The sequence below is a fragment of the Dermochelys coriacea genome, chromosome 26 (genome assembly GCF_009764565.3).
Source record: "Dermochelys coriacea isolate rDerCor1 chromosome 26, rDerCor1.pri.v4, whole genome shotgun sequence".
In the NCBI taxonomy this organism is placed as follows: domain Eukaryota; kingdom Metazoa; phylum Chordata; order Testudines; family Dermochelyidae; genus Dermochelys; species Dermochelys coriacea.
In genome coordinates this window covers 3,664,740-3,692,093 of record NC_050093.1, presented here as the reverse complement: position 1 = coordinate 3,692,093, position 27,354 = coordinate 3,664,740, and the positions used below count along the sequence as shown (strand labels likewise).

The 27,354-nt window shown below is 38.8% G+C and overlaps 1 protein-coding gene and 1 long non-coding RNA gene across 8 annotated transcripts in view; both read left to right on the top strand.

Moving 5' to 3' along the window:
- The window catches only part of UNC5D (unc-5 netrin receptor D), a 441,192-nt gene that overhangs the window by 242,823 nt on the left and 171,015 nt on the right, over nucleotides 1-27,354 (top strand). The gene's annotated exons all lie outside the window — the stretch shown is intronic.
- Nucleotides 1,326-20,509, top strand: LOC122457544. The gene is made up of 3 exons (XR_006277112.1): nucleotides 1,326-1,347; nucleotides 16,156-16,160; nucleotides 20,435-20,509. It is a non-coding gene; the product is annotated as an uncharacterized LOC122457544 (long non-coding RNA).

The window sequence follows — 27,354 nt, the reverse complement described above, 5'->3', positions numbered from 1 at the left end:
CTCAATCCCCTATTTACGTGGGTGTCCAGATAGAAAACATAAGCAGGAGAAAATTCAGTGGAACTCCTAAATCCTCTTGCAGCTTTCACTTAGCACTCCTTTCAGGTCTACTTAAGAATATTTTGGTTACTTAATTCCCTGATCAATACTTCTGGATGCTGAAATGTTGTTGGTGTATGAACTCCTTACTGAATTTGCATTAATTCTGAAATTCATAGTGAATCCAGTCTTGCCGCCATCAAATTTTCAGGGCTTGACTGCACAAACCTTTTGACATTTGAGCCCAGATATTCAAATCACAAAACTTGAAGGTCATGGCATGTATCTAAGAGGGAAGATATAAAGGAGATATGAAGTCTGCTCTGTATTGGGAACAAACTTCTGACTAAATCCGTCACAATCATTGGTATGTATTATTCATCAGATTATGGGAAGGGAATTCATTTCTCGCCAAACATCCTTACTACACTGTCAAACTGGGAGCATCTTGTTTCAAATCTGGACCTTCCTGTTGTGCTAATGAGGCTCATGTTAAGAATATTTATAGCTTGATTTTGATGGTAGTGGACAATTTGCCTGTAACTGACAAATATTTACATTAAAGCTGCCCACTAGATATTTCTTATTTCCATTGTATTCTTTTGACTAGAACAACTAGAAAAAGAACATTTCATCAGAAAAGGTAAAGCCTTTTCTCCTTCCCCTGAACAATGTGAAAGTGTGGTGTGAGAGAATGTCAACTTCCAATCTCCTTCACATCCTTAGGAGTCAGTGTGTCCGCCTTGGACTCCTGAAAACTTTATTTATTTATTTATTTTTCTCTGCCACTCAGACCAAAAACATAACTGTCAAGCTAACTTATCAAGCAGCATTTCCTCATGGAAGAAAAAAAATAGAGGGTGTTAATTGGGCAGTACAGAAGCAAGTTCTACTTTAGCTGAGTCCTATGCAAAAAAATAGCAAAAGAGAACTATCCTTTTTTTAAACAATCTGTCTCCAAGCTTGCTTAAGGGAGAGGTTAGATCCTCCCTTGGGATGTTGGTCTGACATTCTGAGGAATGCTGGAGTAGGATGCTTCATGTTTCTTTACTCAAAAAAACCAATTTTCACATGAGGGAATGTTCTTGATCTCAAATCTTGCAGAGTGGTCTCTTATTAACTTGTCTTCTCTGTAAAACTGTCTGTACTATGGAAGACCCAAGTGCACAGCGCTTAGTCAATTTACTTGCAATTCGTAGGGTAGATAGGGTTTAAAATAATGAAATGCAGTTGATGACTGGCTAGACTATAACACAAATTATTTTTTAAATTGTTGTCTTGGCAGGGTGTGTGTGTGTGTGTGTATGTGTAAAATTGAGAGTGTTTAGCAATGAACTGGTTATACTATTTGAATAGCGACACAAAAATGTGTGATTCTGATGGGCCATATGTCAGGTTGTTAAAATTAACAATCTCCTTTCCTTTGTTTCTGGGAAGATGGGCTATAAGGGAGGAGAGGGGGTAGGAGGTTTTTGACAGATATGTCAACATGTGATGCCTTATTCAATTATTGAAGAAATATCAGTAACCCACTTTAGTTCATAACTGGTACAGGTGTCACCATCTAGCAAAAGTCAAAGAAGACTGACATGAGCTAAACATATAGTCCCAGTTTAGACATTATGTCATGTGACCGTTGTTGTCTCCACATTGTTAAGCAGGACTCTCTCTCTCTCTTTTGGGGCAAATGTGAGTTTAAAACTTAATAATTTATAACAGATTTCACCCAGTGTAAATGTGTGATTGTCAGACGGCCACAGTTGAAGGAGTCAGGTTTGAACAAGGATGTCAAGAAATGATCCGTGCACCAAGCAACAATAGAATCTCATTTCTGGTAGAGGCAGGGGTCCTGAAATAATCATCTATACATGCTATTGTTTGGGACCTCCATCCCTTTGTTTTTTTTGCCTGTTATGGAAAATAACCACAGGGTGTAATAGATGATGAAGTTAGTAACCTTCTATAGGTGTTGAATAGGGTTCTGTAGAAATTATGTGAGATATTCACCTCTGTTAAAATAGTCTAAAGGACCATATTGTCCCCTCCCATGTTAAAGCCTGCAAGATGAAACATTCTTCTGGAAATCCCCCAACATCATTGGATCTAGGAGGGAGCAGCTCACCCTGCCACAAGTAAGGGTTTGCAGCCCTGTCACCTTCAGACCAGGCAGATTTCTGAGAGACCAGGGCCATCCACATTGAGACCATATGTTCTGCACCAGGGTTGACCCTGGTGATGGTGCAGCTCCATTAGAGATGAATCACCAGCCCTTCTCTGACTCTTCCCCCTTTCCCAGCCTTAGCTAGGTTGGGACCTTTCTGAGTATTTCTAGTCCATATGTGACTTTGGTCATCCTGCTTGTTGATAAAATATTTCTTAGCTATTTGTGTTTACAGGATTTACAAATATATTTGCCCATTGGAAAAATGGAAGTAATGGATCATTCCTGCTGGGCTTTTAATCTTTGTAGGATTTCCTTAATTTTTTTTCAGGGTTTAGTAACAGCTGTCTGGTATTGAGAAGAAAGGTGGGGGAAGGATTGCAAAAGGAAATTTTTTATGTGCTCGACCAATTAACTAGAGGGCACTACAGAAAGCTTATCATGTTTTGATGCAGAAAACAGTATATGAAGACTATAATAACATAAATGAATTAAAATGCTTTGCAGGTCTCTTTCTGTAATAGTACAGTGTGCTAGAATATTTTACTATTTTAATTTTAGTTGCATGGAGGGTAGCATAGCAATTAATTCACACAGAGGGAGTGAAAAGTTAACACATGGCTTCTTTTTAAATGCACCTCTCCCCCCCCCTTTTTTCTCCCTTTCTATCTACGATGCCTTTCCCATTTTCTGTGTGTGCCGTCTTTCATCTCTTCATATTTAAGACTTAATTAATGCTCCAGGATCCAATAATGTTATCATGATGCAACAGACCACAACCATGCTTTCTATGTTTTTCTTATTAATTGCACCTACATTAAGATAAGCACATATTGGATGGAGGCTGGAACATCCTTTTACGGCTATCAGTTATAAATTTTGGGCTTTATATTGAAGCAGAAGCAGCCCCATGCAGTTATGTTTTTCAATTTCGGTAAAGGTATTAAAGTTGAAAATATTTATTTCACTTAATCATGTATCTGCAAAATACACCTACTTCCTATAGACTAATAAATTACAAATGTATTGGATTAATCAGAACAGGTCAATAAAGCTACAGGATACATTGAACAGAAATAGTAGTAATAAACAGATTGATTTAATATTATCCTTGGCAAATACTGATAATAGGGTAAGCAAATACTGTTATGATTTTCATAGTATTTTATGCCTCCAATCTTCCATCTTTTAATTGGTCACTCACAGTTAGCAAGAATTTGCAATTCCTTCAAAGCTTCTATCTAAACTGGATGGAGGGGTCTGTCAGTGGGGCAAGGGTTCCATTACGGCTGAAAGTCAGAAGAGGACATGCAATGGATCTGAGATTTCAACTCCTTATTATATTGGTAATTATAATTAATAGTGGAGACCACAAGGATAATAATTAGGTTCTGTGTCCTTTGGAACATTAAGTAAGAAACTACCAGATGTTGCTGAGACATGATTGTATTACGAGGATGGGTCTGGCAAGTCAATCTGTTTTGGAGAGTGTATCGTAAGATTTGTACCTGCAGCATGTTTCACAAGTACATTGTGGTGCAGATAATTTGACATACTAATTTGTAACATTACTCATAATTATGTTGGGTGGTCTTTCTAGAGCATTTTTACTCTCATTTTCTTTTACTCTCTTGCCTAAGCTTTCCTTCCATGTTATGTTTGACTGTGTGAATTCATTTGTTAACTCTGGAGGAAATGGGGGAATACATAAGCAATTTTTATAAGCTATTGCTCTTTGGGGTTTTCAGCTAGGATGCTGTTTCAGAATTAGAATGATTCTCATCTATGGAGTGGAATCTGGGTGCATGAATAATACTAAGGGCAATGCTGCTGCAGATAAATAATGACCAGTACATGGCATGTGGGTTAAGGAAGAGCTCCCCAGTCTACAATGCCATTGCAACACTGAGTGGGAAGTAATGTTAACACAGTACAAATACATTACAGAGCCAGAGAGCTTGTTATACAAAATTATGCTTGCTTCATGGTTACCTAGTCCCTCCTTCCTCCATTTGCATTTTTCATCCATCTGCTACATCGGGTCATAATCTTAGATTATAAAGTCTTTGAGGGTAGGGGTGGTTCTCTTCTTTTCAGCTACGTGCTTATCCAGTGCTTAGCATAATGGGATTGTGATTATTGACTGTACTACACATGCCAATAAATAATAATATAAAATGCAAATATATCATTTGATGGTTTAAATCACGTGTATAGAAATAATCACAAAGAAAATATTATTTATGTCCTTTAGAAATTTTTAGCATATACATGCCCAGGATCACAAAAACCTAAGATATATCAGTCAAGAAAACAACTTTTTTTTTTAAAGTGAAATTCTATATTTTGTAAATTTTCCTTGTATCCAAAACTGCAACAAGTTACAGAGAGGTCATGTGCTGTAATTAAAAACAGGAATAAGTGGGTTCATGAGATGAAGATTCATTCAACTCAGAAAATGGTCCCTGCGTCTTTGAGAAGTACGTGTTGAGGATTTATTTAAATAGAAGTTTTATTTTAGTAAACCCTTCACAATAGAGAGGAGGTAACCATGGGCTTTCTTTGAATGACTTCCAAGTATTTGGTTTTCTTAAAGAGACAAGGCCTGATTTTCATTTACACTAAGGCCCTTTTACATCAGTCTGCAAGTGTAAAAGGGTCATACTGTAAATGAGAATCAGTATCTAAAAGTCCATCAGCTCCACTCAATCAATGCTGAAGCAACTTTATCCCTCCTCGGTGATGAATGCATACAATTACATAAAAGTAATGCACTTTTGGTAACTGAAGCTTCCTTTTATGAAATTGTCACTTTCTCCACCTCTACTAAACTGCATTCTTAGAAAATGTAACACCCTCAGGAGATTGGGGGGGGAGGGTGTAATAGATGGAGAGCTGCTTTGTTTCTGTTCTTTTTTGACACCAAGTGAGATGCCCAATTCTTGTGAAAATTAACACAAATTGGGTATCAATTTTTTTTAGACAGCTTTGAAAGTTTTGGCCTATGTGTCACATTGCCATGGGAATTTCTTTAAAGTTTGACCCAAATTATGATTGATCTACTAGGGTTCAGATTATAAACAGTCTATAAAGGGTTAATAAATGGTTAATCCATTGTTATGGAGACCAGCAAGACAATAGGTAGCTTATGTCCATGTTTTTTAATCATCTGGAACACTTTCTACTGGTATGCCTTTAACCATCTATACTACTACTGTCTGTAACAGCTATTGAGCATCAGAATTTGCTGATTTGTCAAAATTGAAACATTTTGTGAAAGACTGTTCAATTTTGACAAAGATCTGTTGGACCTTTCCTGCTGCTTTGCCTGCCCGGTGCCTCAACTGTCAAACAGCTCGGCCTCTTGGGAACCCAAGGTCTTCCTTCCAGGTCTGCGTCTTTGGGACAGCCCGCCAGACAGATTTTCCTGGAGCAAACCAGGGCTCCATCCTCTTTCATGGAGAATTTCAATTTTTATGTTCTTAGTTCTGAATTTGAAACCAAATTTTGAAATATTGAAATCCTCAGTGAAACAAAATGACCTTTTTCCTCACAGCTCTACTTGCTACAGATAAAGTTCAATCAGAATGATAAATACCTGCTGCTTTACTGTATTTTATAGGAATTTAGAAATCTTGCATTGCCCTCTTCCTAATTTATTTCAGTCTAAATTGCATGCCATATATTGTGGTTTGAATGTATTTCACTGGAATATGTTAACACTGAATCTTTTGTATTTTTTTTAAGTTTGAGATACCTGAGGAAGCAAAAGTCAACTACAGCATTCTTTAACTCAATTTTAATTAGATCGTTAGGGATTTAAGACTCTGTTGCACAAATTACACTGTGGCACCTCACTCTTGGCTATTGAGTTTATTTAAATTGCATTTCAAGCTATGCATTACAGCAGAGGTTTTAAGAAAACTGTCAGCATGAAAATAAAGGGCATATCTTTGGAGAGCTTTGTCTCATTTTAGGCTGAGGGAATCAGACACTGATTTGCATAGCATCTCTGAGACCTAGATTTATGTAGCAGTGAACTATCCATTGACCTTAATATTGGTCAAAATCCTATACAATACCTTGAACATTTATCAGAATTGGCTATATCCCATGCAAGGATGCTCAGGTGGAGTTTTAACTTTATAATCCATTATTCATTTTATGGGTTGCTGTCTTTTGATATCTATGGTTAGAAAGACAAATGAATAAAAGCAAAGAATAGTTAACTTTTAAAGGCATTTGGTGATCCAGGGTCTGTTTTTAGTGAAGGTATGGGTGCTTAGCACTTTTGCAAATTAGGCAGTTAGTTTTCATGTAAGATTTTATAGGTCCTACTATGGATACCAGAAAAAAAGAAAAGGAGTACTTGTGGCACCTTAGAGACTAACGAATTTATTTGAGCATAAGCTTTAAGTTGCATCCAATGAAGTGAGCTGTAGCTTACGAAGGCTTATGTTCAAATAAATTTGTTAGTCTCTAAGGTGCCACAAGTACTCCTTTTCTTTTTTGCGAATACAGACTAACACGGGTGCTACTCTGAAACCTATGGATACCAGGTAAATTTTATGGTAAAATGTTGGAAAACTAGTGACATAGTTTAACTTATAAGTTTAAATATTTCCATTTACAGGAAAATGTGCTGTGAAACGTTACAGTAGCTATTCAGCTCTCTGGAATCCCATTGTGTCATGTTTATCATCATGCCTTTAAATTGTAAAACAAAAATATTTCCTGCCTAATCACTAACGATCTGTGCAAAATTTCTTTAGCACTTTGAACTGACACCATCACTGTATTGCCTGTGCTGGAACTAGACTGTCAGCCTCTATGTAGGTACAATACTGAGTCCATTGTGCTTTCAAAACTCTTGTGCATTTTGTAAATCCTTTCCCCTCCTTTCGGATGGGAACCACTGGGTCTCATAATGTTGGTCACGTAGATTAGTTGGGCCCAGTTAATTCTTGGCATCACAATATTGGCTTCAGTGGACTTACACCAGGAATGAATTTGGCCTACTGCCTTTTGTTATATGAAGATTAAAGTTTTCTGTAATACACTGATTAATTTAAGGGAGATTCTTTATCTGTTTCTTCCAGAGGTTGCATCTGTCAGAATTAGATTGGTAAATAGTTGCCAGTCAGTGCCAGTGTGACCTGAAAAAAACAAACAAAAAACTCTTGAGAATAACTAGTGCAGCGTCTATCTGTAGAAGACTCTTTTTGCTTAATTTCTTGATGAGGTGCCTCTCCACAAATGCATAGTGGCTTTATGTGATTTCTGACATGTAAAACTGTGCATTTTCCAGGATGGAACAAAAGGTGCAACAGATCAGCGCTTCCAATTAATAAATTTTGCTCAGGAATCTAAACCTCCCAAAGATGGGGGAGTACAATGGAAATGTATAGTATACCTAGAGCCAATGGATAAGGTGGGTTGAAACAGGAAGAGGGATCTCTCCCCACCCTTGCCAAGGAGGAGTGGGTGAACACTGTTTACCTAAGCCGGGGGTTGGAATTGGGAGCTTCTGTCTGCTTTTAGCAGAGGAATGGGAGCTGTGCTTTCCCTCCTTCCCAGTTCTCCTTTATTTTAACCCTTGATTATAGCCCATCCCATTTTAGCTACACATCTATTCATCTTCACAACTCAGGCGCTATTTTTAATTTACTCATATTTACCAAAACTACCAAAATATCAACAACTAGCACTTAAGTATTCTAAAGCCAAGACCCTCCTTGATCCCTACCACATGCCTACTCAACCCACCTGTTGAGAAAAAGCCAGGTTTTGTCATTGCAAAGTCATTGAAAGATCAAGGGCCAGATCCTCAGCTGGTGTAAGTCAGAGCTGTTCCATTGAACTTAGTGGAACTACTTCCATTTACACAAACTGAGTCCCTCAAGCTTGGCCTTTACATACCAAATGAAGAGAAAAATTCCACAATTAAACATCTCACTTAAACCACTATCCTGCCCACCAAACAGAGACCATGTTAGCTTTCTCTTAAGTATGGATATTAAATCATGATGTAGTATGTACTACTACTTCCTGCACTGGAAAAAAAAAATCCATGCAACTGTGTTTCTTTATAGCAAGGAATCGCCCAAAGGAATTGCATCTATTTTAGTTTTGTATCACCATATAATGGGAGGTTGGGAGAGAATGTGTGTGAATTATTTGTAAGCATGTGGCTATATCTCCTTTTTCAGTCAAACTAACTGAAAGGATTAATTTAATTTTCTATATTCCTGAGAATAAATCGCCAGTTAGAGAGAGGTGTCAGTTGTGTTGTATTCTAATAGTCTGTAAGTGAGACATTGCTGTGGACTAGTGTCAATGTGTTGCATTGAGAGACCTGACTTCAATTTTGTAGCATAATCAAATATGGATAATAACTTAAGTGGATTGAGTTTTTTGATCTATGTATGAAACGAACTGAAAAAAATGAATTCAGTAATGGAGATATTGTTATCTGATGGTCTAACAATAACCTCTTGAGTTGTTTGTTAAGATATTGTAACTTTCTGTTTTATCTCTTGCATGTACACCTTTAAAAAACTAAACAGAAATGCAATATTATTCCACCCTTACATGCTCACTCATGTGTGCGCTCGCTCGCTCGCTCTCTCTCTCTGCATAGCTGGATACTTCTCAAAAAAGCTTGTCTTTTGTGCTTGGAGTTATACTACTAAATATCCAGATACTAATGATTGAAATGCCATATACACTTTTTTTCTATACTGTAATTTACTTTTGACAGTGACTGATTGATGTTCAAGTTTGATTCACAGCAAGGTTACTATAGAAGGCATGTGTCAAGGTTCTTTCCCCACTCTGAACTCTAGGGTACAGATGTGGGGACCTGCATGAAAACCCCCTAAACTTATTTTTACCAGCTTAGGTTAAAACTTCCCCAAGGTACAAACTATTTTATCTTTTGCCCTTGGACTTTATTGCTGCCACCACTAAGCGTCTTACAAATATATAACTGGGAAAGAGCCCTCTTGGAAACGTCTTTCCCCCCAAAATCCTCCCCAAACCCTACGCCCCCTTTCCGGGGGAAGGCTTTATAAAAATCCTCACCAATTTGCATAGGTGAACACAGACCCAAACACTTGGATCTTAAGAACAATGAAAAAACATTCAGGTTCTTAAAAGAAGAATTTTAATTGAAGAAAAAAGTAAAAGAATCACCTCTGTAAAATCAGGATGGTAAATACCTTACAGGGTAGTCAGATTCAAAACATAGAGAATCCCTCTAGGCAAAACCTTAAATTACAAAAAGACACAAAAACAGGAATACACATTCCATTCAGCACAGCTTATTTTCTTAGCCATTTAAACAAAACAGAATCTAACGCATCTCTAGCTAGATTACTTACTAAGTTCTAAGACTCCATTCCTTTTCTGTTCCCGGAAAAAGCATCACACAGACAGAGAGTGCCTTTGTTTCTCCTCCCCTCCAGCTTTGAAAGTATCTTGTCTCCTCATTGGTCATTTTGGTCAGGTGCCAGCGAGGTTATCCTAGCTTCTTAACCCTTTATAGGTGAAAGGGTTTTTCCTCTGGCCAGGAGAGATTTTAAAGGTGTTTACCCTTCCCTTTATATTTATGACAGCATGTAAAGAAAATAAATGTGAAATGCCAACTTTTTAAATAGGTGCAATATTTTAGGTAATATCACATTTAGCATGTGGAGGCATAAGAGCTATTTCTGTACACAATGAAGACTGTATTTAACAACATTCTGCATACACCTGCGAAGTGAGATCTAGCTTTTCCTGTTCCCACTTCCTGCATCACTAGGGTTGCCAACTTTCTGTTGGCACAAAACTAAACACCCCTGCCCTGCCCTGCCCCTTCCTCGAGGCCCCGCCACCCGCTCACTACATTCCCCATCCCTCGGGGGGAGCAGGAAGCTCTGCGGCACGCTCTGCTCTTGGTTCCCGGCCAGTGGGAATGCAGAGCCGGTGCAGAGCCCCAGCCTAGGAGCTAGACCTGCTGGCCGCTTCCAGGGTGCAGCACGGTGCCCCAGGACAGGTAGGGACAAACCTGCATTGGTTCTGCAGCAGAGCTGATCGGACTTTTAATGGCCCAGTTGGCAGTGCTGACCGGATCGGGCAAGATCCCTTTCGACTGGGTGTTCCAGTCAAAAGCTGGACACCTGGTCACCCTATGCAGCACCTAGTCACTGCAGTCTGTGTCAGGGAGGGGTTGAATCACTGTTTCATGTCATGTCAGATGAAACCAATACATTTGTGGGACTTTGATATAAACCCATATGTTACTCCAAGATTGTTGATCCAATACAAGATATTCCCTCACCCACCTTGCCTTTCTTATAACATAAATGAACATTTTACTTTTGTCAATGCACCTTTCACTAACAATTCATTTGCATCAGTGATGACTGTGGCAAAATCAGTCCTTGCTTCTCTCTTAAACAGCTACTCCTATGTTAGAGAATTGGAGAAAAAAAACCTATTGCTCATATTGGTAGTTAGCTTAATTTTTAAAGAATTGGGAGATGTTAAGAGATGACTGCTCAATGCTGCATGAAAGCTGAGAAACCCCAATGTATATACAAGAGCATAAATAAAACCACCTAGGAAATTCCAGGAAAAGTTGTCAAATGGGGTTAAGATAAACAATTTTGAGCTTGCCCACAGTGGTGATCTCAAAACTAAGGCTAGCCTGGCTAGGGAAAGTCAGCCTGTTGCCACAGAAGGATGTCCAAAATGTACACGTTTACATTTCCAAAGTGTTCAGCACTCCCATTGACTTCAGTAGGGATTTGTGGACTCTTAGTACTTGAGAAAAGCAGGTCAGTGATATTTTGCTATGGGAATTTAGGAATGGGCAAAAATACCTTTGCAGTGGGAGAAAATATTTCCATTTGGGGTGGGGAGCTTGGCTGCCGGTGGATGCAGAGCACCCACTAATTTTTCCCCGTGCATGCTCCAGCCCCGGAGCACCCACAGCGTCAGAACCTATGCTATCAGCAATTGTACAGCATGCCTATTTCTTGGTTGCAAACAAAACACTCTCTCTCTCTCTCTCTCTCTCTCTCTCTTTGAGTAGTATGTGAATAACTCAGCAGTTGAATCAGCAGCTGGCCACATCAAAGCCTTTAACCTTAATTATGACAATTGATTTGTGAATTGAGTTGGGGGAACCAATTCTGCAGTTCATTCACACTGATGGGCTCAGTAAATAAAATGCTAGTTTAGCTAAGAATAAGCACTGTACCACTGGTGCAATTATGAACAGAGTATGACTCTGTTATATTTATTATTGCCCTGTTACATCAGCAAAACTACTTTGGTCCAAGGTATGATAAGCAGCTATGTTAAGTCAATAATTGTACTTAGGAGGAAATGTAGTTTACACTCATCATTGGTGGGCAAATTGGAGTCTTGGTTTATTGCAGCTTAGTTTCCCCCATGGAAGTTTATCTCTTTGATACATTGTAGCACAGATAATGGCAGTTACATTCTTGCCAATGAAGCAAGAGTAGCTAGATTTTGAGTCTCTCTTAAGCGGTACCAGTAGCCGGAGAAACATAGAGTGCAGATTTTCAGTCAATTTCTACCCTAAAAAATGAGGGGACTGCACTTTGGTGCTGTTGTAAATCAGAATGAACTCCACTGAAGTCAATAGTTACACAGATGTAAGTGAAATAAGAATCAGGCCCATATATAGTAGTAGGCTTATCACTTTCCGTAGCAAACTATCTTGATATAGATATTTAATTAAACTGTTACTACCACTATCACTTGACTTTTAAAATGAAAGTAAAATTAAAAACGTATTAATTTGATAGCATCACTTTTAATGTTACAGAGAATTGTTAATTGTCCATAAGATAAATCCTATTCAGTTACTCATGTGTTATGTCATTAGTGATGTCAGTAAAGGTAATACTAGGTTTCAAATACCCTTTCAGTTTAAAAAAAAATAGTTTCTACTGTTTTTATTCTGTTTGTTGTCCAGAAAGAGTGAAATGAGCAAAATAGCCATTCATTTTTATTCCTCATTGATTTCTAATCAGTTTGTGTAATGGATCTATTTTGTTATGAGGTTTTTTGGTCACAGATACTCGAAAGGTCAGTGTTGTTTATCTAGAAACATACTGTTTGAAAATTTAGCAAATCATTCATTGCTTGTTTTTACAAAACTCTGAACTTTGGGATTTACACCATAGTTTCCCTTTCAACCATTACAGGTAACGTTGTGCATAACTGATTTGAATTGGGCCCCTACTAAATGGAAGCAAAATATTACTACGCTACAACATGTATTATATGGGGGAAATAGGAGTGTGAGAATAACAACAGCTAGAAGTCCTTTCACCTGGGGTCTTTGGCCTGATATAACTTGAGTTCTCCCACATGCAGATCATGACCTTTATACCCCAGCTTGAAAAACATCTCCATGGCTGGTTTTGGAACAGACTGGCAGAATAGCCTTTCTGTGCACTATTGGGCCAGCCTATTTCCAACCTGTGTTCCAGCTGTGGGTTTGAAGTATACCAGAAGCTGCACAGTATGCCTCCCTCAAGGCTTGATCCAAAGTCCGTTGACTTCAGAGGGCTTTAGATAAGGCTTTTTAATTCCCAAGCAGTGCATTAACAATATGAAATAGTACTGCATGTTTCTCAGTTAGTCCTAATTAGATGGAATCCTGCACCATGTACTGAAATATAATGGTAAATATCACTGAGTCAAACATCTCAATTCCTATTTTCCCCCCTCCCATAAGGCATATGTCAGAAAATGGAGGGGGAAGGGTGGAACCCATCTGATAGTCTAACCGGATTTTGTGAGGGAGGAAGATATCAAATTGGCAACAAGTAAACATCATATTGCAGATCTCGTCCCTAATAGTGTGTTTGCAACATTGCCTCATACAAATACATACATATATACACATTTCCAGGTTGATGAAAAATGCCAAGTTTAAACATAAATGTAGACATAAATTAGCATTTTAAAGAAGAAATACCAGTCTGCCTGTTGCTAATAGCACAGTCAGGCATGAATGTTTGTTTTTCTTTCCTCTGAGAGCAATAGAATCCTTTATGCTCTAGGAATTATTTTGGGGAAGTTCTGTCGCCTGTGCAATACAGGAGGTCAGATTGGGTGATCACAATGGTCCCTTCTGGCCTTGAAATCTGTTTTTCTTTTTTCCCCAGGCTCCGCAACACTAGTGGAGCCTCTCTGTGGCTATCCATGCATGCTCAGGAGCACAGTAATCACCACAGCATCTGTGGGAGCAAATGGCCAATAGATTAAATATAGTATGGAGTTGGTGGCACTCTGCAGCCTTGAACTTCTGTGCCATAGGGACTTATTCTATTACCTGTTGTGTTAGAGCTGTGGAGAGGAACCAGGATTTGCCCTGAAGACAATATCTTTACTGCTGAAGAGAGTAATAAGATCCCTTGGGGGTTCAGACTACCTAAATTCAGGCTTCCTAAAATGATTCATCCACCAAACTCAGCAACAGCAAAGAGATTGGCACTGAGTATAGAGAAGAGGAGAGACTGGAAGTCAGGGGGAGATTGGAACTCAGATAGCAAGCCCGGAGGGGGAGACTAGAATTGGCTGGACAAGGAGACTGGGACTGTATGGGAAGCCTGAGGAGAGGAAACGGGGGCTGGGTAGACAAAGATAATGGGACTGGAATAAAGAGCCGGGGTAAGGAAGCGATGAGACTGGGACATGGACAGGTTGGAGGGTGTTGGGGAGAAGAGATCAAGTTTATGGGACACGAGCAGAAGTGTCTGTGCACACATCCCTCCAGAGCCTGGACTGGAGCCAAAAATTCCTGAGCCACACCTTCCTCTGCTGTCAGCAAATATCTGTGAAACCCATTGGCAAAGTGTCCCATCCTCCTCTAGTGCTAGACTCACATTCAGGATGATAACCTACTGTTGCTGTCACTTACTTCATTAGGTCAAGTGATAAGAGGTCTGTGGGGAGAATCTAAGGATTCCAGCTTTACTGATGGGTCCACGTGGGTGTCAGGATGGTGCCACATGATGAAATTACTGTTTTTTTTTCCAGTTTGCTTTCTAAAAACCTTGGAAATTACACACATGTATGCATACACACACATGCACACTGTTAAAAGAACATTAGTAAGTTTTACAAATTTATTTGAACATAAGCTTTCGTGAGCTACAGCTCACAAAAGCTTATGCTCAAATAAATTTGTTAGTCTCCAAGGTGCCTCAAGTCCTCCTTTTCTTTTTGCAGATACAGACTAACACGGTTGCTACTCTGAAACCTATTAGTAAGTTTGCGAAGTCAAGCATTCAAAAGTTAGTAAATGCCAGAATCCAGTTCGTTTTTGAATTCTTAATTCAGACCCCTTGTGCATCTGCATTATGAGATAGATAGATATAGATATAGATATATATAAATTACATGGTGGCGATATGTGTGGAAGCCTTCTTGCACCACTGGAAACCTATAACAAAATACCTACTATCTCAGAGAACTTACACGCATTACCTACTTCACAAGGCTGTTGTGAAGCTGGGTTAACCTTCATTTATGAAAAGTGCTATGTAAAGTTTAGGTGGGGGTATTATTTGAGCACAGAGAGGCTGTTCCAAGGTCATACAGCAAGTTGGTGAGAGTGTAGGCCTCCTGATGGCCTGCTCCTGTTCTGAGTATAGGACCACAGTCTCCATCCATAAGATTCTATCAACACATGAATGCCTTTGGCAATACCACATATTCCCTGTTATGTCTTGAGAGTCAAAATCTTTTTACTTTCTGGTTTGATATTCTTTGCACATTGCATGCTGGAAGCCTTTTTGATACAGATTTGCCTATTTAGAATGCCAATTAAAAAAAAACCTTACTTTTTTTTCTTTTTAAAGATTTATATTCCTTGCATACTACTTAAAGAAAAAAAAATCTAGACGTTAAATAAATGCATGAAAGATTCTTCAAGTTTGTAATCCACTTAATATTTAATAAATGCAATATATCATTTTTTATAAATATGTATAACAAAGATATAGATAGATTTAGAATACATAAGGGATTACAACAGGATAACACATTCATCTCTGCTGGCAAGAGAAAGGCCACTAGTGTTTTATGAACATATTAATCCTTATTGGTGGAGATAAATGCCCTACCCTGCTGCAACCAATTATAAATGTAGCTTATGCAAAGTTGCTCTTCTTAATTTCCCCAATGTGTAAGTTTCACATGGAAACTGCTGAAGGGAAGATACCAAAAATGTCAATTAAGTATTAAATTTGAGAAGGAAAATAGTGCTGGTGAAAGGTGCTGGATTGATAACCCCTCTGTACAAAGGAAGAATTGTGTAAATGTTCCCCCATGATGTTTCCCCAGCTGATGTGCTTCTCTCCCCTGAATAGGGGAAGCCCTCTTTAGGGGTAAAAAGGGAAGTTTCCATTCGGCCTTTGGTCTTTTTGCTGAGGCTGCTAACTACTCCTACTGGAATTTGGGCCTCTGGTTGGGCTGTGTGAAGTGTGCTGTTAGGCCATGTCTACACTCCCCGCTGGATCGGAGGGTAGTGATCGATCTACTGGGGATTGATTTATCACATCTAGTGTAGACGCGATAGATCGATCCCTGATTGCTCTGCCATTGACTCTGGAACTCCACCACAGTGAGAGGCAGAAGCGGAGTCGATGGGGGAGCGGTGGCCATCAATCCCGCTCCATGAAGACGCCAAGTAAGTGATTCTAAGTCGATCTAAGATGTGTCGACTATTCTCTATTATTCGACTACGCTATTCTCGTAGCTGAAGTTGCGTATCTTAGCTCGATCTCCGCCCCCCCCCCCTCCAGTGTAGACCAGGTCTAAATTCCAGCCTGGTAGTGTACAAAGACCATGCGATGGTGAAGAGTCACTGCTTTTGCTCTTCATCCACCTAGATGGTGATTGGTCTGGTGACTGAAAGTGAAAAGTTGGTGTATGTTTTGACTTAATAATCCCTACGTTGCTTGGGGTCTTCTCATTGTCAATACTGCATTTCTCCTCATTCCACAGTGCTGTGGTTGCAGTCACAGTCACTTGAACTGGAATTTCCTCTCTATAAAGAGAAGTAGCTGGCAACAGCATGCTTCTCTGTGAAGTACCTTCAGCTATGGAACTTAGTCCCCATTCCTACATCCAAAAACAGCCTCGCTCTGTTGACCTTCAAGACTCCCTGCCTGGCTCACCTCTTTACTCGGGCTGTGTGGTGAAGAGCAGAGCAAGATAAAGAGGTGGAATATTCTTTGGGTTTGATTCTGGAGCCCAATACTGTCACCTAGGTCACAAATCTAAAGTACATTTCAAATGGGGTGTGGGGAATGAAGGGTACACACACAAAAGTCATTATAGTGTGTTTGAGTGCACTGCCACATTATGGGAAATGAGATTACATCTTCTAATTGGCTTAATACAGCTGTAAATTGCATACACACTTAGTTTAAATAACTCAAACATACTTCAAGATTATCTTCTTTCAATCTACTCTTTGTGAGTGTAAGCTATTTGGGGCAGGGACTGTCTCTTACTATTTGTCTCTACAGCATCTGGCACAATGGTATACTGCTCTAATTAAGGCCTCTAGGCATTACTGTAATAATAAATCTTCAGCACTACAAATAGATTTTTTTTTTTTACTATTATGTTGCATTTGTATTGGTGGTTTCAAACACTTAAGGAAAAATTTGATCTGTTCTTGTTAATACTGCTCTCTTCTAGTCTGTTCTTATCCTTTCTTTAGAACCCTTTTCTATAGGCTACAGAGGGAATGAATGATTGGAATGCAGTTGTTTTGTTACTTACCGGACTACATGCTTTTCTTCTCCAAAAAGACAATAGTTATTCATAAAAAATTAATTAGACTAAACAAAATTAATTTCAATTATGTTCCTTCTCTTGGAAGTTTGAAGAGAGAGAGAGAGAGAGAGAGGTTTATTTTGTTGTTTTGTTTTGTTTTTAATGCCTGGCCAGGCGCCATTTAATGAATTAGGAGGGGAGAAAAAATACTGTGGCAAATCAATTATGTTCCCTTCCTTTTCATCTGCACTCACAGAAAGCTTTAAACCACCCAAGCTGTACCTGATTGCATTGCAGGTGACCAACTGTTGCTCTGCTATTTATCATTCATGTTGCCAACCTGGTTAGGGTTATTGAAATAATCTTTTGCAGTACTGGGACCAAGTAGCGCTCAGGATGCTAACAGCTATCTATCTTCCTCACCATCAGTTGTGATTCCTTCCTCTTATGTATCCTTGCACACTGGTTACAGAATATCATATCTGATGTCAATCTCTTCGAAGGAGCTTGGTGCTCTTAGTAGATGGACAAGGGGGTTGATCTCACCCCTTTCACAGTTAGGATAAACTACAGCATGGAGTCATGTCAGTGAGCCTGTGTGGTATGAGTGCCCAAAACAGCATAGGTGCCCATTGGAGTGCTAGGCCTTGGGGAAGGTGGGACAAAGGAAATACAACTCCCCCTTGCTTCTTTTTTAAGTTCAGAAGGTGCAGGTAATGAGGCAGCATAGAATAAGGCAGGATGAGAAATAGAAGAGAGTCCCCAACAACAACTTTTGTATCTGGGGAGGAGAGCCACTCACCAGTAGAGCTGATTGGAATGATTTTGGTTGAAATTCGCTGTTTTGAGGACATATTGCCAGGAAGGTTTGAGAGAGAGAGATCTGGGATGCAAATTGGGAGTGTTTGGGGATAGAAAAACACTGTTTTGGATCAGCCAGAGCAGGGACTTGAACTTGGGTTGCCCAGATCCCAGAGGTCAGTTCCCCTAATCACTTGGTCTGTTTCTTTCATATATTCCATGTTTGTGAAAATGTGTCAAAGGTGTTCTTTTTGTTCCAGTGCAGAATGAAAACAAACCTGGAAGATGCCATGAAATGGGATTGTTGTCCTCTGAGCAGTTCTGCTCACCAGCTCGTGAGCTTTCTGTGAGCACACTGGGACTATTCTGATTCTCTCGTAGCGCCCCCATATCACTCTCACTGCCTCAGTTCTAGAATCTCTGTTGAAATCATTAGCACTGAGCCCCTTAAAATCCCAGTGTACAGGACACAGGAGAATTTGGTAAAGTGGCCGGATAAATATACATTTTATAAAATGTGTGTGCACGTGCGTGCACACACCCATATATATTTCACAGTTGTCTTGATTTTGAATCCTATTCAAACACTTTCATTCACATTACTTGTACCCTGAATCTCTGCAACTCCTTCCATGCCAATCAGCTAGCACCTCATGCAACCAAGTCCTTCTAAATAACGAGGGAATTTTGTACCCCACTTAGTTGGTTTAGTGGTTAAAAGAGGTACTGGAAATCAGGGCATTTTGTTCCTGACTTTCTGGCTTGATCTGAATCCCACAATTCCTTTTCATAGTGACAGCTTACCCAACTCTAATATTAATTTGGTAATACTGAGTTACCCAGATTTGTTGTCATCTTGTTTGATGCAAGTAATATGCTCTAGGAGCAGTGATGAAAGACATCATAGTGCAATTATGTTTTTTAACAGGTGCGTAACTAATAGTTTCAAAGAGAAGCTAGTTTTAATATCTACAGATTGGTGCAGTGCACATATAAATAGAAATCAAGCTTTTAAAAGTCTGATAAACAGGAGTTAGTTTGCAGCTAGAGATTTTGAGCACACTGGTTATGTGTGATAATATTTTAGATTTATTTCCACAACTTATTGCACATTCATTTTTTGGAGTTTTCATTGCAGAAAATTGCCAGGAGGAATGGATTTTGTCTTCCTCAGCTGGCAGAACAATTTTCCACCTGTCGCCCAAATATTTGATGAGCAGGATTATGGTACAGCTACTGAGATTTTATATCCATAGGAAGCAAGAGGGTCTGATGAAACTAATATCCTGATATCAGAGGTTGATTTGCTGAGATGTATATGCAGCACTTGTGATTTTCAACATGCACTGACAATTTGAGAGTCCTTGGCTGCAAAGACATGACGTGCACACATGATTTTTGGTTGGGCAGAATGGTAAAGATTTTTCTTTTTTTTTTTTTCAGCAACCTTGTACTGCCCAACAGTGTTTCTTTCTTCAGAGAAATACTTGCCCTCTTAAATTAACTACTCCAGCACCTGCATTTCTACTAGAGGTCTTCCAGTGCTAGCTAGACCCTGTATCTAGTTGGACTGACATATTTCCTAACTGCAGGCAGAGGAGCTATGGGAGCAAGAAGTTTCTAGGTTTAGCTGGGTTTATACAATGTCCTCTAATTGAAAACACATTGTAACTGCTTCCAAGATTTCTTATCACTGGGGTACAGAGTGTCTCAATAAGATAATTTCCCTTCATAAGCATAGTTACTTGCAACTAGGCCAGTTGAATTATATGGCACCTGAATGTTCATTTCAGTTGATTCCTTTTGATAAAATATATTACTAATAAAAGACCTGATGCTTTGAATGATTTTGGAGAGCTGCTTTTGCAATAGGAGGGAATGAACCTTGTAAATAGAATGGAAACAATTTGGGTGCAATATAATTACACCAGCCTAAAATCTTCACCACCATCTTGGTCAGGCTTTTCCAATGAAGTGAAAGAGATATCTAACGATGATTCTGGGGTTTAAAGTTGTTTGATTTGGAGTATTTAAGACGAATAATATTTTATTTGTGCTTTACAACATCTAATGCTACAGTTGGAATATATAAACATTTATTTTTTCCTGGTTGGAAAGGAGACAAGCTACTGCAAAAAGGTATTAACTTATACAAGCCCATGTTTCTTCATTTAACAACAGGTTTCAGAGTAGCAGCCGTGTTAGTCTGTATTCGCAAAAAGAAAAGGAGTACTTGTGGCACCTTAGAGACTAACAAATTTAGTAGCTCACGAAAGCTTATGCTCAAATAAATTTGTTAGTCTCTAAGGTGCCACAAGTACTCCTTTTCTTTTTCCATTTAAAAATTATCTGCCCTGGAGTCAGTATAATTCACATAAACAGTCCAGAAATATTGTTGTTTCATGTGTACTCCAAGTATAACTGGAATAATTATCTTTTGTATTTGGCTCATTAAACATTATTTTTTTAGTGAATCACTGCTGGACAATTGTCACATTGCAATGAAAAGAAGTCTCCTTTAAGTGCATTGAAACATTACGGAATTGTAGGTGTATAATTTTCTGGTATCTTTAGTTCTTTTTCTGGAGAGAGGAAACTGTTTCTTGGCTCTATGAGCTAAGATCAAGTGTAAGTAGTCTCTTGGCCTATCCAAGGCCGTGATCAAATGTCTTGATGTTTTTGGTCTTTTGGCTTTGAGATGAAAACCTTGTCTGTGTCTCTTGGACCATGAAGTGAAAAAATTATCTAAGTTAAATCAACAATTGCCAGTTAGTTCAAAGATTTCCCTTCCCTTCTTAAGTGTAACCCACACCTGTTGTGTGTGGCAGTTTATTCCCTTTTAATGGTGACTGGTCAACATAGCCACGGATGTGCTCATCAATGTATTTTAGATCCAGAGATCTTCAGTTCAGTCACCATTGCTAACAACCGACTGGCATGTCATTATGTAAGCACAGTACCGCTATAGATACCACTGTTATTTCAGAAAGTTGCTCCTCAAGTGTATAGACAACAGAGATATAAAAAAAAGCCTGGCAAGCTTGGCTTATCTAGCTCATGGAGGAATCTCTAAGCCGATATGTTTAGTGTTCTTTAAATCTGTAAACATCCTGTGTATAAGGCAGTATTGCCTTATATGTGTTACTGTTGATGCTGTGGAGAACTTATTTCACCAGCACTAACTATATAGTACAACATAAAGTTGTACGGTACCCTGATTGCAAGTGACATTTAAAATAGTTTCCTTCCTTCAATTAATAATAATTACATGCAGTGCACTGCAGCCCTGTATTTTAATGAATTAATGTATCACTATTAGTAGTATGATTGTGCCTAGAGAAGCCAATCAGGGCCCCATTGTACTAATTGCTGTTATATAAACATAGTAAGAGATTGTCTCTGCCCCAAATACCTTACAGCCTAAATAGGCAAGGCAGACAAAAGATGGGGAAAGGAGGACTAGTACCCCTATTTTACAGAGGAGGAACTAGGCCCAGAGAGATGAAGTATCTTGCCCCAGGCCTTATATGAAGACTGTTAGAGGAGAGCTGAATTCAAATTCTAGGCTCTGAGTGCCAGTCTTGTGGTTCCTCTCCCCTGTTTTAAGATGTGTTTGTGCTGTGAATCCAAGCTGCTGCTGTGAATGCTTCTGTTGGAGGAGAGGAGGAGATGTGAACCCTCAAACGCATGACAGATTAACCCCTTTTTTTCTTTTATCCTTTCAAATTAGAGGGGAAATTAAACAGGAGAGTAGATTCTAACCACATTCTTGTATTTAGATGTTGTAATGTCATTTATGTTGACTCCACTGACGTTGTGTCACTATGTATACATTACATGGTCATATCCACAGACTTATGTTAGCATTGATATTTTTTTCTTTTTAATGCCTTGACATTGTCCTGTTGTCTCCACAGCCATGCACGCACATTTATTTCCTTTTGTCTTGATATTAAAAGGTTATCTCTGTTCAACAGCAGTGACATCTTTATGGTTTTCCATTTTGACATTGTATTACCATATTACGCCTGTAGGGTTATTGTCTTGGCCACCTAATTATGATTCCAACCCCCACTGAAAATAGAAATAAACTAACATGTCCGGGGAAGAAAATTGAGTAAATAATGTAAATACTTCAGAATCAATTACTGATTCCTTCCCCATCAAAATGGTTTAGCCATCTCACAACCTTTTGTGAAACACCTCAGTTAGAGTGGCTTCCTCTGAAGGACAAAAAAAAAGACATACAGGATGATCCTGAGTCTAAAAAACTGAATATCTGGCAGTGTGTACTGAGCACCTTACAGATTTCTGAGGACAGCTCTGTCGGAAAAAGGCATGATAACAGGGAAACCTTGACAGGTGGGAACCCTGACTTCAGTCACAGTTATGCACTTTTCTCCGTGCTTTTTGTACCCATTTTGAGTTTCCCTGTAATGTTCTCCCAGAATCTTATGATGTGCCATGTTACCAACAGCTAGTATCTGAAATTCACATCAGTGGTGTTATAGGCAGACTCAGCTGCATTTAAAATCAATGAGCATGCCTGCACAAAATTTCATTGTCGACAAATGGTGCCAGAGACTCCATGAAATTTGCTAACAAGAAGGAAGAAAACAGTTTCAGTTTTTCTCCTGATAAATTTAGTTAAAAATCTTTGGTTTTGTGTTTATTCCATGTAACATCATATGGCACAACTCACTGTTGCCACCTTGTGTCGTCGTTTACATCAGTGCAAAGTGGGTGTGAAATGCTGTCTAATGAAAATGATGGTAGCATTTGTATTCATGCTATACACTTGTGTGCATGACTACACAAGGTGCAGGGCATCAGTGAATTGGATCTATAGCATCCTGAGGTACACAGATAGGTTCATTGTAGAATTCATGCACTGTTCAGTTCTTTGCTCTTCTTCTTCTTCTTCTTCTTAACACATTCTAGGAAGCTGCTCTTGGGTTTATGGAGCTGGGGAGGAAGGTGAGGAAGGAGGACTGGCAGCTTGTGCATCAGTGTTGAGTTTGAGTGCAATTATATCTTAAGCAGCATGTATATGAAATTTTATCTGCAGAAACCATGTTCCATATGCAACAAGTGCAATGCCAGCATGGTCATAATAGATACAGTAGAAATCATGATATTGCAACAGATGCTGGTGGGTGCAGAAACGTGCCAGTGAAGCAAGAGCTCAGTTCTTAGAGTGGGAGGCTGAGCTGGGAGACACTTACTTACTCCATGAATTGCTTTTAAACATGTACAAAGCATTAAAAAGTGTCTGTTTGTAAGATTAAATCTGCATCACAAACCATGTGGAACTAGAAAAGCAGCAAGCATTGAGGGAACGGCTGCAGAGTGGGAGGCTTGACCCAACTAGTGCCATTTCACTTTTTTGTAACCCACTGTTACAAGGAGGAGGGAGAAAATATGTTGTTCTTAACCTCTGAGGATAGGACAAGAAGCAATGGGCTTAAATTGCAACAAGGGCGGTTTAGGTTGGACATGAGGAAAAACTTCCTAACTGTCAGGGTGGTTAATCACTGGAATAAATTGCCTAGGGAGGTTGTGGGAATCTCCATCATTGGGGATTTTTAAGAGCAGGTTGGACAAACACCTGTCAGGGATGGTCTAGAAAATACTTAGTCCTGCCTTGAGTGCAGGGGACTGGACTAGATGACCTCTCGAGGTCTCTTCCAGGTCTGTGATTCATCAAAGATAGGTACAACACTTGGTGAGCCATTTAGATAGATGAAGCAGTTGTGTGTCATTTAACAAGGTAAGTAGTGTGTCCTCCTTCAGCATATAGGGTTTAAAAATATGCCATGAAACACATCAGCATGCATGGTCTATTGCTGACCACTCTTGCTCTTTTCTGTATTGTCAATCTTTACCAAATACCATGTCCCTGTAGGCTTTAGTAAATCCATGTATTAGAGGAAATAAAGGTATTAAAAGATTTTATATGGGCATCAAAATCTCATACTCCCATCAATGTCTTGAGTGACTTCCAAGAAAACCACATCCTTGCATAGAGGACAAGGTCACCTGATGAAGAGCATGTAGACAAATTCCACTCCAGTTGCTTTTCTGACCGAATAATTATTCTGGTTTCATTAAAAAGAAAAGGAGTACTTGTGGCACCTCAGAGACTAACAAATTTATTAGAGCATAAGCTTTCGTGAGCTACAGCTCACTTCATCGGATGCTAATACCATTCCTTGCATGAGCAATTTACATATCCTATAACATATGAATCTTTTCAATCCTGATTTTTTTCCTACACCCTTTCTGTGCTGCTATCTTCCATCATCTTGCCATAGAAATGAATTGAATGTTAGAAGCCAGCTGGTGCCTTTAGTTTTGCAGTAAGTGATGGAGCATAGGTGGATGGAAGAGGGACTGTAAGGAACTAAAAAGAAAAGGAGTACTTGTGGCACCTTAGTACTTGTGGCACCCGTGGCTGTAGCTCACGAAAGCTTACGCTCTAATAAATTTGTTAGTCTCTAAGGTGCCACAAGTACTCCTTTTCTTTTTGCGAATACAGACTAACACGGCTGCTACTCTGAAACCTGTAAGGAACTATTATCAAAAGAAACTAACAGTAAAGCCAGGTGTTGTCCAGAGGGGCTTGAATAACAGTTAAGAGAATAAAACCTAGAGTCTGGAACGAAAGATCAATACATGTGATAGGCCATAATGAGGGACATGACAATGGAGAGAAGGTGGACCAGTTTATTGGAAAAGCATATTGGACAAATGAGGTGGCTAAGCAGTGGGGTTTTCTGGCATCTGAAGGGATCATAAGAGGGAGACAGAAAAAACTTAGTTCCTTGGAAGCAGAGAGGAGGAAAAAGATTGGTTTAGGAACAGAGAACTGAAGTAAGAAGACCATAGATAAAAAGAGAGAACATGAAAGTCTTGGAAGGTAATGGGGAGCGGGAATGTAGAAGAGGAAAATAGAGAGGGGAATATAAAGGAGAAAACCTTGGGGTATAACTTGTACAACATAGATATAGATATATATAAAAATATTCAGAATTGCTCGAGATAGAACACTGTGGTCAATACATTGAACACTGAGTCTGAAAGTAAGGTTCTGGTCCTTAACTTTAAAGCTATTCATTGACTAAATCCAGATTATTATGCGGTCTGTGATTGATATTCTATAGTTGACGACTCTGGATTTGTTAACAACAAGGGCAATATTTATAGTGCAGAACTTTCTCCATGGCTTTGGAATTCCCTCTGTGTAGAGATTAGAATAGCCACATACTCTATTTGCTTTCAGGACAAGATGCAGGGCTCATCCCTTCCTCACATCTTTTTTTTTTTTACAGGAAAAAAAGATGGGAGGATACATTTTATATAATCTGAGGGCAGAGTAGGGAGAAAATCCAGAAGATTTACAATGATTACATTTTGTGGTGGACCCACATAACTCTGTATGTTGCTTAGATACATCACTCTGAATGCAGAGAGAGCTTTGTTTGCTTCTTATGACATCAACAGTATATACCTGTCTGTTTTTCTCTTTGGGAAACACACTCAGTGCGCTGAAAAAAAAATTCTATGACTTTGTTTGTTATAGCGAACAAAAGGCATTTCATTGGTATCTCATATGCAATTTACTAAGCATATTCACTGTAATAACACAGTACTTGGTTTTGTAGGATTATGTTAAATGGAAAAAAATACCAAATCATAATCTGTAAATTTGACAAATGCAGGATATGGTTTTCTGATAGGTATCTAGCATTGACTATAATGAAGTTAACATGCATATTTGTTTAAGTCTAAGAAGTTTCCCTTGGATGTGGGTTCTGTGTCCTATCTTCCCCTACCCCCAAAAAATTCCCTAACATTTTATTTTAAAACAACGCCACTTCCTTAATTTGCAAAAACATTTACAACAGTCTGACTTTGCTTCCTGTTTAAAATCCTCATTCCAAGCTTTCAGTGTAACCTCTGAATTATGTCTTCCTAAGATTTTAAATTTTAACAGCTTTACCTCTGCTGATGCTGCTATCAAGGTTTTAAAACATGACCTGACAACTAACAGCAGCATATTTGTTCTATAAAGAATTTAGTGTTTGTTCCTAACTTTTTTTTGTTTCTGTTATTGTCATAAAAAGATTTAAAGTCCCCATTGTATTAGTGTGCAGAACGTAAAACACAAAGCGCTTCCTGAAAGGTAATTTTCCAAGAATGAAAAATACAAGAATTGTGTTTGATTGTTTGGTCTTCTGTCATTCACAGTTGCATTAAAATAACCATTTTTCTATAACTATGAATGGCCTTAATCTTTAAAACTGACAGTTATAAATGAAAAGCAATAGTAATTTGAAAGCAAAACCCTTTAGAAGTTCCACCAGGCTTCAGATTAATTTGAAAACAAGTCGATGCACAAAAAAGATGTTGCAGGGTAAAAAAAAGAGGTGGAAATTAAATAAATGAATAACATTTAGAAGAGGAAAGGAGTACTTGTGGCACCTTAGAGACTAACAAATTTATTTGAGCATAAGCTTTCGTGAGCTACAGCTCACTTCATCGGATGCTGTAGCTCATGAAAGCTTATGCTCAAATAAATTTGTTAGTCTCTAAGGTGCCACAAGTACTCCTTTTCTTTTTGTGAATACAAACTAACACGGCTTCTACTCTGAAACCTGTCATTCAGAAGAGGCTTTGTTTTGGCCAAAAGTTGCTCCTGTGACTACAGCCACAACATTGTTTTATTTATCTTGAGGTGTGTGTGTGTGTATTTATATTACACATGGCATAAGGAATAATCTTGTAAAACTGATTTATTTCTTAGGTCCTTATCCTGCAAGGTGGCTGGGAGTAGGCAAAATCTGGGTCTTAGAAGAGTATAAGGTTGTGTCTTCCTATATGCCCGTTCATTGCTAATAAAATGGGTCACTGATTTTGATTGGGGTCTCTGAGGGCTACTATTATATATAGACATGAATAGATAAAAAGATACATACATACAAAGTCACGCATCCAGTATATTTACTTTACTCTAAATTTATTCAGCTCATGTCTATCTAGCAGCAGCGGCCGTACAGCGTATCTGCAACAATGAACTGCACTCAATTCAGAAAGGGAGGTGAGAGTTGTGTGATAGATTTGGCAGGTTCAATACATTTTTTCTGTTTCAACTAAGTCCTTTTAAATTGTTTTTAAGGAGAGTTGAAATGTCTCATAATACTCTGTCTAGTCTTGTTTTGCTATTGATTACAGGAGCTGAACTCTTTAGGATTTCGATGTGAAGTAGCATTTTGGGCCAAAGCCTGTTTGCCTTAATCACACTGCTCCCATAATTTTACCTTCCACTGAAGCTTTTATGACTCTGTGACATGGCATCCGCTACACACAGCCTCAAAATGTGTAGTGGGTTGAGGGATGCCGTTTGAAATCAAAAGACCAGATATTTCCGAGGTCCCTAGGAAACGGCCCATCAACTTGAAAAAGTGGTATTTCATGCAGTATTTCCATAGGGGCTTTCTAAGGGTAGCAGAAACAGTGGGCTATTCTCTAGAGTT